Source organism: Meriones unguiculatus, chromosome 19 (assembly GCF_030254825.1).
Source record: "Meriones unguiculatus strain TT.TT164.6M chromosome 19, Bangor_MerUng_6.1, whole genome shotgun sequence".
Classification (NCBI taxonomy): domain Eukaryota; kingdom Metazoa; phylum Chordata; class Mammalia; order Rodentia; family Muridae; genus Meriones; species Meriones unguiculatus.
In genome coordinates, this window is record NC_083366.1 from 28,798,957 (window position 1) to 28,814,695 (window position 15,739).

Genomic DNA, 15,739 nt, shown 5'->3' on the forward strand with positions numbered 1-15,739 from the left:
CTTCAAGTCTACTTAACTGGCCATTCATGGGTTATGTGGCAACTACTCCAGTCTACACCAAATTACCCAGAAGGTTTCATTTCTCAAAGTTTTCCAAAAAGGATCTTTCATAATTTTCTTATTGCATAACATTAAATTTCAAAGCTAAAGAAGGCAGCAACAATTTCGTGCTTCAGAGTTGTGACTCACCAGGACACATATTAGTACCAGGATAAATACACTGGAGAGAGAAGCAGGGAGGAATGAGTCAACTGTTAGATGCAAACAGCTGTCACTAACTTAAGAGATGTCGAGGTGAGTTATTTTTACAGACTTGTACTGACCTTTTATTCAAAAAGCATCCTTCACTAAATTAACTTCAATTTTAAATTATTTAATAAATCTAATAAATTATATTTATTTAATTCACAAATTAGAGCAAAAAGTTTATAAATGAACTTTTTATTAACTTTACATGAAAATTACCAATTTATACTCTCAATTACCATTCTATATAATAAATACACTGTAATGAGGTTGACAGTGTTTCATTTTACTGCAGAGAATACAAATAAACAAGAGGTCAAAGCACAGGACATGATACCTTTTTTCTACACCAAAAAGCAAACATATGCAGAGATGAGGGGCGTGGCATCAGGGCTCCCCAGAGTAGCAAAGCATGCTTTCTGACAGTCAACTCCAGCGGAGGTCTAGAGAACACAAGCTCCCATCTTATTTAAGCTTTGGTATTGTCTTATTGAATCATCTCAAATGGATCGCATCTTTAAAATATGAAATATGATTTGAGCTCTTCTAATTGTTGCACATAATCTGAAGTGTCATAACAACAGCAGACACTGACAATGAATGAAGGCTTAACTGCAACTATCACTGTCCTGCAGTTGGGTTTCAAAGCACTCTGGGCTGTGATTTGGTTCAAATGTATTTTCTACCATCTTGAAAGGACATCAACTAGATCTGGTCCCATTTTGCATTCCTAACTCATCTGCAATGGCTGGCTTCTAATATCTGTATTTAGGGCAAATCCTGAGGTTGGTATGGAGGGAATTTGTAGGTTTGGAAGAGAAAGAGAAAATAGTCTCCAAGAAACTAAATATGTCCAATCAATGTGTCTCATGAAGGCATAATGTTTTCTAAAACAATCATGTCTTAAAGGGGCCACAGTGCACAGACTTACTAATTTCTAACCCTTGCCAGGCCAGCACTAATCTAGCTCACACACATTCATAAAAACCTTAGGTAGACCTGGGAAAGTGCCTGCACTTTGGACTACACTCCTTCACTATTTTTGAAGCTGTACAGGGCAAGGTAACTAATAAACAGTCTATTGCCGAAGAAATGTGTTCTTTTATTAAACTATCACAGTCTTTGTGTCCCCTCTCCTAAGTGATACCATGTGGATTTTAAATACAAGACCTGGTAAAAACATAAAATTAGTTCCCACATAAACCAAGACAGGGGCTGAAGAGACGGCTCAGCTGTTAAAGGCTAAATATAAATGGAGATGGCCCAGAACTTAAGGCACCAATATCAAAATAGTTAGACAACACTACATTTAATTACACTTCACTAGCATTTCATTCTTCTAAAAGTAAACTACAGATATTGACATTTTAAAAACAGTGACCCAATGAAGTAGCAAATGCTATCTGAGCACACCCAACACTGGCTTCCCCCTGCTGAAGGCCAGTTTCTAGTTTTGTACTATCATGTCTCTTAATTACTCAAGAATACAATACCCAGTCAATAAACTAATCACCCTATGTCCATACAAAAAAAAATTTCAATTTTGGGTGTTTTGTGTCCAGACACCCTGGGAGCTAATTACGCTGGAAAGTGGTCAAGTTCTGTGCCCTCACTTCATGATCAGTATAGGTTTCCCTAAAGCAGAAACACTGACTCTGAGACAACTCCTTCCCACAAGGATGCCTGATATAAGCCAGTTAGATTATACCATAGAAAGGATGTATGTGCATTAGGAACCAATTTATTGAAATTTTATAGGTCATTCTATAGGTTTTGAGACCCAAAGGGAAAAGGGAAATCACGGAAGTTTTTAGGAAAGTCATTAAACCACCAGGAGCTACTGGCCTCACATGGTTAGCCTGTAGCCACTCTGGGATCCCACTGTCCCTCTAAGCTGAGACTCTCAGCAGCTGCCATGTCAGTTAAGAGAGATGTATGTTAGTGGTACTTGAAATCTAAACTTCTAAAATGTCTAAAAATGGTCATTTTGTTCTCTAAATAGTGCTGGGTCTGAATATAATGTCAGAACTGCTGTGGCTACCCTACCACCCTGAGACCAGCCTTAGAATAAAGCCTATGCTGAGAGTAGCAGAGTAAACAATGGAAGAGTGGTCCTTCTGAGCTGCTTGAATACATTACTTAAGAGTCCATCCTCCCTTGGGATTTTAAGTACTATGAGATAGTAAGAATATAATGCTTAATGCCAGCTTGAGTTGGCAAGCTGTCTGTTCAAGCTGAGGGCATGTGCCTGGTTGCCTAAACCCATACCAGGGAGGTGATCCTGAGGGGAAATACAGTACGGAGGATGGATTCCAGTCATGTGCAACTTCAGGCTGCAGAAGAAGGGTTCTAAGAGCAATCACAAAGGCTATAAAGGAAAAAAAAGTGTAGCACGAAGGGAACAAAGGGAACGCAGGCTGCAGGGAGGGGTTAGCCCAGGGGTCCTCGCTGTTGAAAGAAAGCAGTGATCATTAGGCCTCAAAACTCTTAAGATCACCTGCCTAGTCTATAGGTGGGAAACACTGGCAGTGTCTGCTGATAAAAGAGCAAAGTAGAGAAAATCAAGATACTCTATAGACAAGTGTTTTACACATGACAGAGATTTATGAAGGAAAAAGAAACCCCTAGAAATAGGCATAGAATTCAGTGAAGATTTTTGCTGTCTGGTTTTGTTTGCTTGCTTTGTTTTACTTGGTAATGGTGGGAAGTGTCCTGGTATGTCTGGAAGCAAATGGAAGGGAGACTGCATGTTCACAGTACAGGCTGAGGTTCCTGGAAAGGATGTTACACAGAACACAGGTAAGAGTTCTCACAGATGGAAGCAGACTGCAGACTGCAGTAAAGTATGTTACTTCCCAATGGCAATGTCTCTGGTCACCAGAGAAGATAGCTAATGCTGGCTACAGGAATGCAGGGAACAGGCAGGCAGGAGAAAGCAAAGTTTAAGTCATGGTGGGAAGTGTGTTATTTCAATCAGAAAAGGTAGGACTGGGAGAACCATGTGAGCACACATGCAGGTGTCCAGGATCCCACAGTGGTTTGCTGAACAGTGTTTCCAGTAGGTTGTGGGCAGAACAACAGAATCAGAGTTTGCGAAGATGAAGAGCTAATACTTTTGGCAACCACTACATTCATGTAACCCTCCCTACTCTACAAACAGCACTTTGGGTATGTTTAAGAAAGTTTAAAGTGTTCTCAAGTCAAAGAACTTAGACAGTGATAGATACCTTAAATAGTGAGACAAATAAGAAGGTAAGAACTTTGTAAAAGTAAAACATAGAAATCAAATCACTGAGCTATCGGCAGTAAGAGGAATATAAACTTGACAGAGACAGTAAATGCACACAAACTTGATGTATGTAAGCACTTTTTACTTTCTTGAAATAATGGAGATTGAACCTAGTGCCTTGCAAATGAAAGGCAAGTACTCTACCACTGAGCTACAGCTTCAGCCCACTCACAAACTTTAAATCCAATCATTAAACTTTGTATTTAATATAGCAGTGCTGATTGCACATGGGGGAAAAACTTATTGAATGAATAAACAGAATGACTTGGCTGATGCTTAAGGGAAAAGTGAAAACTTTCATAAAAAAACTTGTAAAGAAAAGTTAGTCTATGAATGTATACCCTAAAAAATAGTGTATACTCTAAAAGGATTATCTTCTTCAAGGGAAAGAAAATGAATGCAGAGAGCTCAGTCTAGAGCAGTGACAGGGAGGCCAGAAGTAGCCTGTTGGTTCCTCTTCCCCAAGGTGACAGGACTGAATCAGGTAACAGAAGATTGGTGTGGCCAAGATTCAGTGTAGGCTTTCTTTTCACAGAATGCCAGATCCAGATCTTCCAGATAAATCATACTCTGTGAGGCTAAGCTCAGGCCCTCTTCTCTCCTTACAGCACTGGGAAATGGCACCTGGCTTAGAAACAAATACAAAGCCCACCAGTACTGCCATCTAAAATGTTCTGTTCTTCAAGTTCAAATTTTGTAAAAATGAAAAAAAAAGCCTTTGTAAATACACTCTTTTGTAAGAATGTTATTTAAATACAATTTTAACATCAACAAAAAGAAATATAATTCTTCAATCTAGAATGCAAAAGTATTTTCATACATGAAAATATGACTTGCTGCCCTCTAAAAGAAGAGGCAAGACTTGATGTATGATCACTACAGACAATAGGCTGCAAATGGGCTGCACCATACAGTCAGCAGAGGAAAGGGTTGCCTACACTGTGGTGAGTGCTTCATCAGTGGTACTGGTCCTAAATTCCTTGTCTCTCTCCTTTGAAGCCTGAGTGCCATGCACCTTAACTTTTGTGGAGCTGGAGGAAGAGTGTGAACACTATACTCAAGATGGATCAGAGATGCCTGTGCAAATTACCAGGTACTGCCTAGTTGCTGGGATTTCTGTGATGCCTCAAAATACTGTGACAGTAAGGTAGTGGAGGAGAACCTGCAGATGTGGGTCACTGTGCCTACTGCAACAGTAAGACTTAGAGCTCATGGACTTCTTCCAGAGCAAAGAAAGTAAGCTGGAAATTTCAAAGAAGAATACTCAAAGAAGAAACTACTCTTACAATCCATGTGGGTAGAACAAACTACCGGAAAGGACCTGAAATAAAGAAGGATAACAAAAATTCTCAAGCACATATAAAGGCCAGGGCCAAAGAGGGAGATGGCAGGAGAGTAAGAGCTGGAACACTTCCTCAGATGCCCACACTATTGGGAGCTGCACAACTCAAGACACAGCTGACATGCCTGCCCAAGAGAAACCATGCTCTTAATCTGAGCAATGAGAAATCCTGGAGAGTTCATGTGTATCAGGAATGCTGCTGCTTTATAATCCTATTAAGTAAATATACAAGCTGCATGGAGTCCATTTTCTAAGCCTCCTTTATCCCCAGGTATGGCCTACAGTAACTGGTGACAACACCGTATCTGAGACCAGCAGGGAGTCTCAACTTCCTTGGATAGTCATCTTCCTACATCTAGCACAGTAGCAATAGTTACATTCCTGAGAAACATAGAAAGACACCAGGTTTTCTTTCAAGATTGTATTTTTTTTTAATTTTTACTTTTTTATATTAATCACAGGTTATTTACTTTGTATCCCAGTGGTAGCCCCCTCCCTCACCTCCTCTCTGGCCCTCTCTAAGTCCTCTGGTAGGGGAGGTCCTCCTCCCCTTCCATCTGACCCTAGCTTATCAGGTCATATCAGGACTGGCTGCAATGTCCTCCTCTGTGGCCTAGCAAGGCTGCTCCTCCCTCGGTGGGGGGGGGGGGGGGGGAGTGTCAAAGAGCCCACCATTGAGTAAAATCTGTACACCTAAAGAAGCTAAACAAGAAGTTCTGGGGTAAGATGATCAATCCTCACTTAGAAAGACAAATGGGACATTGGAAGTAGGAGAAAACAAGAAACAGGACAGGAGCCTACCATACAGGGCCTCTGACTCTACCATATATCTGGGCACAGGGGTCTTTTCTGAGACTGTTTCTCCAACCAAGGACCATGAATGGATATAACCTAGAACCCCTGCTCGGATGTAGCCCATGAAAGCTCAGCATCCAAGGGGGTTTCCCGATTAAGGGGAAAAGATTGTATTTCTTTTTCAAGCTTGATTATTATTCTGTCTCTTTGGATGCCTGATTTACTGACTTGTGGTTCTGAAGATAGAACCTGGGACTTCGTGTATGTGTGGTAAACATGTAAGGCACTAAGCTGCACCTACAGCAGGTCTGACTCTTCAACAATTTCTCAGCAGTAGAGCTAAAGGTCCCAGGATACATCATTCTCTATAGCACTCCCAAAAAGTATTTTCTAAAAGGAGGCACGCACACACACACACACACACACACACACACACAATTTGCTTTAAAAACTGAAATGGGGCTTTACAGAATTAGATATCAGTCCCACCTTCAAAAATTCTGAATCGATGTTTTTGTAATAATAGTAATAATAGTTCAGATGCTCAGCCACAATTGAGTACCAGTATGCTAAACTATTCTTGGTTCCTAATGTGAGTCCCATAGCACTGCCATATAAAATTTCTCTCCTGATAGAGAAGCCAGTCTTACCTAAGCAAGGCTTACATGGTATATTTCTCATTAGCATTTAAAATATACAGATGAACAAAAAGTCCAACTTTAAGTTGAACTGATGTCTAGTTGGCTTTTAATTAATGTTAAGTAAGAAAAACTAATTTTATTTAAACAATTCTAATAAATCTCCAATTTCGAATGATTCAAATTTTCCACCTATCAGAAGCAAATGGCTTTCTAAGATTTTATATGCAGAAGATACATATATATACACATAGACAGAGATACACATGGGTGTGTGCATGTGCAAAGTGCTAAAACATAGGAATTTTAAAATAAAAATTTCAGGCATCTTGGTAGTGCTATTTAACTTGATATTTCTGTACATGAAGAGAAATGCTAAAATAAACATAGTAGAAAACAAGTTACTTTAGACTTTTTCCTTTGTAACTTAAAATACCTCTCCAATGATAAATTACCACTCTCCAACACGTTAGTCTCATTTTTTTTCCAACTACAATACCCAAGCAGTTTAAAAAGGTAAACTTTATGTTAATTGGAAAAGGTTTCCATGTAAAAATCCAATTAAAAATTAAGGTCTTGCTTTCTCAAGAGTGCTTTTCAGGTGCAGTTTGGAGATAGAAAAATACTAAGCAGATAAATCAAGTGACAAAAATAAAACTAAAAAACAAACAAACAAAAAAAAAATCCACAACAACCCCAGTAGCTTTCAAATTGAGAAAGCTTCCCCATAATTAGCCTTCATTAAGAGACTATTTCTTTCTGAAAACTTCTGCAAAGCTACTAAATGAGAAAATCATACTTAATATCCCACTGCGGCATCACTGTTGGCTGCCTGGAGAACGTGACTCTGGAAGCTGCAATGCTGCTCACCCTCCTTACAGCATGTGCTTCTCATGGAATCACACCCTTTCACTGTGGACAGCAGAATATACCCTGCAGACATCTGAAGGCTTAGCACGCAGAGCAGCTTCCCAGAACTTAGTTCAGTCTAACTTAACTTACCCAATTGAGACGGCTAAGATTCTAGACAAAGGCTGCCCCTCCTAAGACAGCAAGAAGACGTTAGGACTAGAGTTCATGCCAAGTATTTTCAAGCATGCTTTTCCTACTATAAACACTAAAATAAAGATTTAAGAATCCCCACTCAGTACTCCTGAACCTGAGCCAAGTTGTGTCTCCATAATATGAGCTGCTATGGCAACGGAAAGAAAATGAACCAATTATCTATGCTTGTTCTTAGATTACTAGCTGTCACTAACAAAGAAATTGGAACAAACCCGAACTTTTTATGGAATGTTCTGATTATCAATTTTCTAATATTCTTTTCTTTCCAACTCCCACTTTTTCAAATGAGCATGGTCTCACAGTTTTATCTTACATACTTTCTTCTTCTTTTTCTCAGATTTATAAAGGTGTTCCAGGCAGATTAAATGAATGATTACAAAAACCCAGAAGGTTCTGGGACTTAGAGGGATTGAGAAGAACAATGGACTGAACCTTTGGTGCTCCTAAATTTCCATTCAAACTAACTTGATCATGTCTCTGTGACCCTGGGCAACAGGAGCCACCACTCTGGGCCACTTCACTACTTTCCTCAAGATGATGTTGTGAAGGATCCCTGGAGCATGTACTGTACCTAGTATGATTAAGTGCTCAATTGCCAACACCTTAAAAAATAATGGTAATATAAAAAGGTGCTGCCACTGGCCATATTTATAAAGAAAAGTAGCTTCCTAACAACTGTTACAAAATAGACTTCTAAAGCAACGTGCAGGTAAAATGCCTAGTATAGTTTTTTGTTTTGTTTTCTTTGTTTGTTTTTGCTATAAATTGGTGCCTTCCTGATTTTAAAAATGTTTCAAATGCTGTAATGAGAATAATGTTATACCTCTCAACACATAGCCATTTTAAAATTTGCATAGATCTTTTATGTTCACATGATACACGCTAAAACTAGCAAAAAAAAAAAAAAAAAAAAAAAAAAAGTCCCCCATCCTTTAAGCTATATTTTAAATTTCCTTAGCAGACTAAAGCAGTTGGGTAAAGCAGGAAAGTTTTCAATGAGTCTACCTTTCTTTACCAGCTCAGACAGCACCAGGGGAGTAAGTGCTGGGTATTTACACCAGCCCTGCTCCTCACCAGAGTAGTGTCACCAGCCAGAAAAAAGCACTTTCAGAAACGTTAGCGTAGTATATCGCAAGGTTACAAACTAGAATAAATTACAATGTTAAGACCTCACAAGGAATCCCAGCGCAAACATAATGTATCTCAACTCATCTACACTGTAGCACTCCGTTCTTACTTTTTTCTCCATTACATTTTATTTCACTGGCTTGATAATTGTTACTAAATCCTCAAACAGGAACCTTCTTATCTTAATCACCTCAGTATCTAGCAAGTATCTGACACATAGCAGTTTCATAAATAATAATGTACTAAATGTACCAAAATTAAACATTTTATTTATACAAAATATAACATTTTATATAACATTTTAACATTTCAGTGTGATGTTAAGTGATGCTTAAGTGTGGCCTTAAAGTATGCCTTAAAAGAAAACCAATTTACTTCTAAAATATTATTTAGTTTTCAGAAAAATTATGCAAGTTGTCAGCAACCGTGGCTCATTCATAAATCGATCTTTTCCATATCTCAGGAATAAACAGATAGTGGTCTATCATTCATTTATTCAGTTGTTCATTTATTGGTTTTCAAGACAGAGTTTCTCTGTGTACAGTTTCTCTGTCCTGAAACTCTCTCTGTGTGTAGACCAGGCTAGCCTTAAACTCAGAGATCCACCTGCCTCTGCCTCTTGCATGCTGGGGTTAAAGGTGTGCACAACACTATGTCTGGCTTACTGGCCTATCTTTTAAATGTGTAAAATCTCTGACCTAACACTATTCACCACTGTCTACTTTTTTTTTTTTTTTTTTTTTTTTTTTTTTTTTTTTTTTTTTAGTTTTACACAAACTCCGGCATGTTTTAGCCATTTATAAAGCAAATTCTTCAAGGAGTAACAGAGGTTACCAACTTTACAAAGCTTGCCACACAGCCAAAGGAGCCGTAGCTTTACAATGGCACAGGAAATAAATAACTTAAGCACTTAGACATAAGAGATTTCTACTGCTCTTATCTACCATGTGCTAAGGTCTTACACTACATCTCACTGTGAAAACACTGTCCCAAATGCTAAGCTTCCCTTTAAAAAACCTGACTTAAAAAAAAATCAGAAAATTATTATTGAAGATATCACACAAAAATGAAAGATTAAACATCTAACTAACCTATTATTAATAGTAAAATTGTCTTAAGTAACTCTAACAAGTCGCTTAGTTTTATTTTCTCAAATACACAATGGATTATGTAAGTATTTTTAAATGTTCAAATATATGTTTTGCTTTACATATTGTTGGTTCGTATTTGCAAGTAAAGATTCTGATTCTTATATAACACTTTCACAGTAGACACTAACCAGAATTTTCTAAGTTGAAAAAAGTCAATAACAGTAGACTATTTCTCCCTCCCTCATCCCTACCTCTCCCATGAAATCGTCACCCATTTCATGCACATGTTTACCAGCTAGACTATTCAAAAAGAATGCTCCTGGACAACTTTATATGTAAATTCTTTCTCTTCTGCAGCTTGCATTCCCTTCCCTCACCCATCATCCAGGGGTTCCTGAACTCTAATGTTACACAGAGCCCTGCAAGTGGTGCAGTGCAAAGGCATGCACGCGAACAGTAGTATAGGGAACACGCTGCTACAAGGACCTGAACTTCCCATATTTAAAGACTTCTATGCTTTTAAGATGACAATAAGTGGGTCAGTGCAGGTGAACCCTGCACAGTGGTGGAGACACAGCAGACAATGTTTTACTGTCATGGTACTTACTTCTGTGGTTACAATGCAGATCCCAAACATTTCAACAAGAACCACAGAAAGCCACAGGTCCCTAACACCCTCAGTCACCAGCTGCTTTTCTTGGGACAGTATGACAGACACTGCAAGTAGCTCATGGTCACCAAAGGAAAGCCATGTGCAGATGTAAACTAGCTGCCTTTCATCTCTTGTCAATTCTTAGAAAAAACAGAAGTGAGAAATAGAATTTGTTTCCAGAATGAGCTGATGAAAGAATGGCCACAGCTGTTCTCTGTAGATTACTACTTAAGCAATTTAAAGCACATAACCTGAAGCTACACAGATAGGAAAATGTTGGTGAGCAAAACTACCAAATTAGAGCCAAAGGTTAAAAATAACTCTCAGATGCTATATTTCAGCTATTTATTATTTGTCAAAGATAATACCAGAAGTTAGGAAGTAATGAATTAAAAACCAAATCCACCATTGTTAAAACTGTCCACATATATGCATATATATAATTTTATCCATCCTTCTAGTCTTTATATGGTTTGTAAACAAAACAAAAAAAAAGGAGAGAGAAAAACAAACAGCAAGGGCAAACTGAGAAAAGCAAAGGAGCAATATATCAAACTAAAAACTAAAACTAGAAAGTTTTGAGCCAGCAAGATGGCTCAGTCAATAAAGCACTTGCAATAAAAGTGTGTTGACTCTGAGTTTGATCCTCAGGACAGAGAGAACCCATTCCTGCAAGTTGTCTTCTGACCTCCACACTCACGTCACAGCATTCACACCCCTATACATTATGCATAAACACGCATAATAACAATAAATCTACAAAGTTTTTACACATAACTTCTACCACAGAAAACAAAAGTTCAAAATGAAGAGGAGTAAGGTCTCAGGTTTTACTTGAGTCATGCTCTGGGGTAAGGAGCTTTCTAACCCAGGGCTATGTCACTGGACCTGCGCTAAAATGACCACTTCTAGGAAGTAGCCTTCATATAGGCAACTTTACAAACTATTGATAGGTACATAATCCAGGCTTTTTTGGTATCAGAATCAACAGAATTGAGTAACTAAAGGGACAGAAAATCACCTTTCTTCCATGCTAGATAACTAGAAGTTAGAGCTCAACTGACAGCACAAGAAAGTCTAAATGGGAGCTCAGCTTTGCAGCTCTGTATATCTTAAACCAAGGAGGAAACAGTGCTTGTAATGAGGACCTCAACTGTGCAGCCTGTCCTCACAGTTCTCCTGGTGAGCCTGGCACTGCTTCAGTAATGGCCTAATCCTCACAACTGTGAGGCTGGTTCAGTTACTCCCTGGTCTTCATTGCCTAACCTGCCAAAACTTAAGTCATTTGCCAAGAGCCTACTAAATGATCCAAGGGAGATTCAAACCTAAGTCACTGGGCCTCTAGGTCTGTTGTCTTAATTATTATGCTATGACCCAAATCAGAACAACAACAAAATTATCACCCTGAAAAAAAAATTGACATTTTAAGTTAAGTTCAATTGAGTGGAAGACTAAAGTTCACTGCTTATTTGCTAGTTTCATTGTTGGTTTGTTTGTTAGTTTGTGTTTTGTTTTTTTGTTTTTTTTTTCCTTTTCATGGCACATTCCCTTTGCTTAGATTTAATGATGCTTCTTTACTTTTTTTTTTTTTTAAGTCAATTAACTGAAGGCTAAGGAGGGAAATAAAAATCTTCTGGCAGTTGGTTAGGACTTTAAGCAACCACTATCCTAACAATATGTGATAGTTCCGTTACAAATGTCAAAATTCTTTGCTCCAATTAGCATCCCAATTAAGTTATGCTGGGATATGAATGCCTCTATTATGTGCTATCAGAACCATCCTAATGGGAAACAGAGGGAAAGTTACAAAAGGGAGTAAGTTCAAATAAATCTATGTCATTCACAGAAACATGCAAACGGGCATCCACCCAGTGCACCAATTTTAGGATAGCTGAAGAATATTTAAGTAGAACTAGAGTGCAGTTCTAACATTTTAATTGATTTTTCTTTATGAAGAAAGCACTCACATTTATATTAGTGTAAATGCCTTCCTTGCAAATGATAACTTCAAAAAGTGTCCACCTTGGAGAACACAAAAGATGCAGTTCTCACATGAATAGTCTCTACAGAAAAAAGATAGTGAGTAAAGAACAGCAAGTCTCTTAATCAGAGTTCAGCAAGATCATAATCACATCTCATGTCTTCTGATGTTGTTTCCTTCTCCGGCCTCTTCATCTTATAGGGTCAGCCAAAATACTAACTACAATGTAACCAAAGTACTTACTACAATGTAAACAAAGAACAGGAAAATTATATGCCTGCACACAATTTCACATTTCTTCTTCTAGTCCAACACGTTAGAGATTTTAAAAAGTACAAAGTCCAATTTGCCTACCATAAAATATTCAAACTTATAGAGTACAACTAGACACTCTATAATCATTTCTAGATGCCACTTGGTATCAATGGCAGACCCCAATCATTTGAGGTTATGTATTCCATAATCATTTAAAAGATGTTGTACTTCTTGTTTTCTCTTTAAAAAGCACTTACTTTCTGCATCTTCCAGTGGTTACTTTTTAAATGTTTTTGCCTGCATACAACACAGTTGACTCTAGGAAACTTAACTCCCAGGTGACGCAGAGAGAGGGCCTGAGTGAGATAGTGTCACAAAAACCCCCCAAACTGTTTACTGCCTTTGGGGTGACCTCTCCTTGCCTCTAAGCTCAAAAACACACATGACACCAGTCATTAGGTACACACCAAATGAAACCGGCTATTAAGTACATACCACTTAAGACACAAGGTAAGGTAGATGACGGTAGTTACTGTGTATACAACTCTTCAGGAAACCAGGTACTGCGTGTGTACACAGTAGAAGACACTGGTTGTGCAAGGGACATTAACACCAGATACTCGGTACCACTTTATGACACTGGATACTCTATATACAAAGATACTGCACACACACAACCACACACAATGCTATATACTATGTACACATCTTGTCTCTCCGGGGATTCCGGGCACAGTTCAGCGGTGCAGTGGCACCGGCCGGCGTTTATACGGATTAAAGGACACGGGGTACTGCGTGCATACTGCCCGTGACACTGGGTGCCACACACACCACACAGGACAGTCAGTACCACGGACACACGGCATCCACTGAGCACCACCGACAAATCAGCAACGACAAAGTCCCACGGACAGACGGCAAAAGCGCCCCGGCTCGGCCCAGAAAAAAAAAAAAAGCGAGGGGAGACAGCGCAAGTGAAAGTTCGGGCCACAGCCCCACATGCAGCGTCTCCATCAGCTTCTCTCCCCAGCTCTGCGTGGGCACAAGGCGGCAGATCCCGCAGGGCAGCCGGGAGGACCTGTTGAGGGATCTGAGGCCTCGCGACACGCTCGCCTGCAGCCCCCGGGGGAGCGACGGACACCGGCCTCGGGGACATTCGCTTCCACCGCTCCCCCTCCGCCCGCCACACGGTTCCGCGCAAAGGGCCCTCGGGCCTGGCCAGGCGGGAGGCGCGGGGACCCGGCGAGAGGAGCTCACAAGACTCCGCGGCTTCCCAGCGCCAGCAGGCCGCGCGCGGTTCCCCGCCGCCTTCACCCGGGCCTGCTCCCCACGGCAGCCCGAGGCTCAAGGTGCCGGGCCGAGGGAACGCGCCCACCCCGCAGGCCTCACCGGCCCGGGGCAGTCCCCGAGGCCACCGTCAGCCGCCGCCCGCCCGGGAGGCCGCGGCCCGGGCAGCGGCCACCGCACAGGCCGCGCCACCGCCACCGACGCCTCGGCCCGCCCCGCCGCCCCGCTGTCCCGCCGCCGCCGAGCTTTCCCCACCATTATGCTCCGCTCCGCCGCCGCCGCCGCGCCCGGCCCTCCCTCCGGAGCCGCCTCCTTCCCGCCGCCCGGCGCCTCTCGGGCCTCAGCCGGCGACGGGCGCGGGGGGCGGGGGGGACGCAGGCCGCCGCCTCCTCCTCCTCCCCGCCATCTCCTCCCTCCTCCCCGGCTCCCCCCGCTGGCTCAGCGCAGAGGGCTCGGGGCTCGAGGGGCGCCATGTTGGCGGCGGCTTTCACCACAGGAAAAAAAAAAAAAAAGCCTCGGCGCGCGCCGGGCCGAAGCCGGGCCAGGCGGCCGGGGCGCCGCGCGCCGGCTCGGAGGCCTGAACCGCCGCGCGCGCTTGCTCGCTCGCTCGCCCGCTCGCTCGCCCGCTCACTCACCGCGTCTCCTCAGCCCACGGCGGCGCGGGGCCTGCGGGGCTGCGGAGGACGCCCGGCGGGATGGAAGTTGGCATCCCCGCCAGGCGGCGGTTCACTCGGCGCGGGCGCGGCGGCCGGCCCTGCTAGCGGCCCTCCTCCGAGTTCATTGTGTGCGCTCGACTTTTTCCTCCCCGCTCGGGGCCGGGCCGGGCAGGGCAAGCGGGGCCTGGGCCGAGCCGCGCACTGGGGGCTCTAGCGGCGGACGCGGGACCTGCGCGGCCCGCGCTGCCTCCCCGCCCCGAGGCCGGGGGAGCCCGCCGCACCCGCTCCTACCTTCCCTCGACCCGTCTTCGGCGCCTCTCCGAGAGACCGGCTTCAGCATATTCTAAGGGGGTCCACACACGAACTCCATATCCACACACACGTGCAAGCTACGTACGTGCAGGCGCGCTGGAGCGGAGCACCGAGACGCGAGGGGAGCATTGTTAGGATCCGGCCCGGCCCGGTGGGCTGCGACGCGGCTCGCGGGCTGGACCCGCTCCGCCCGCGCCTTCCCAATGGCTCCGTGTTGTACAGGCGCTCGCCCGTGTGCTGACCCGAGTGGCTCAGATAGTACCCTCCTCTTTGCAACCCTCTGCTAAGAAGAGTTGCAAAAACACCCGAGTTCCCCCGTCCCGTGTATGCTCTAGTGGGACATTTAGAAAGAATGGACCACCCATTATCACTCTCGTTAGAACCTTACAAATTGCTAAGAGAAGTAGGTTATCTTTAGTGAGTGATTTCTAGATCTAATCAGAGGATATCCCTTAAGCTATATGGCTTAGAAAGTCTTGGGGGAAAAGTCCGCGGAGATAAAAGCACATACAGATGTCATGCATTGTCCTAACAACCTTTGCCTGCTAGGAGTCTGAAAAGAAAACCCTATGAGTCAAAATTATCTGCCCCTATTCCCATTGGATACATGTGCCCGAAAATTATTGGAGATTCCCCTAGAAATGTAGAGTTCTTAAACAAGTCATCCGTCTGTTTAGAGCTGATCTCTTAAGATAGAACTTAGAAATGAGTAGCATTGAGTTGGCCTTTCACATACACCAGTCAAACATGGTCTTTCAAACCGGTAACAGCTGATACCGCATCTCAAAGAGTGGTGTTTGGGTCTTTTGTTGTTTGTTCTTGTTTCTGGCTTTTTTTTTTCCACTTCAAAAATCATGAAGTATTTGTAATTCATTTAAATAATAAAATATGGCATGACAGTGCAGCAAGATTGCTCAGCAAGTAAATCACTCACCACCAAGTTTGAAGATCTGAGTTCAATCCGGGGACCCACCCATATCTGATTGGAATGTTGAGCTGGGA

At 42.4% G+C, this 15,739-nt stretch overlaps 1 protein-coding gene across 17 annotated transcripts in view; it reads right to left on the reverse strand.

Annotated features, from left to right (window-relative positions):
• The window catches only part of Zmynd11 (zinc finger MYND-type containing 11), a 94,014-nt gene extending 78,946 nt beyond the window's left edge, over positions 1–15,068 (reverse strand). For 9 of the 17 annotated variants that reach the window (XM_060372608.1, XM_060372607.1, XM_060372604.1 and 6 more), the window contains exon 1: positions 14,025–14,159. The gene's annotated coding sequence lies outside the window, so the exon portion shown is untranslated. Of the gene's footprint in view, positions 1–14,024; positions 14,160–14,404; positions 14,544–14,716 lie in introns of those variants that run through there. The other 8 variants (XM_060372599.1, XM_060372597.1, XM_060372605.1 and 5 more) reach the window with 6 other exon arrangements.
• Between the last annotated feature and the right edge of the window lie 671 nt (positions 15,069–15,739).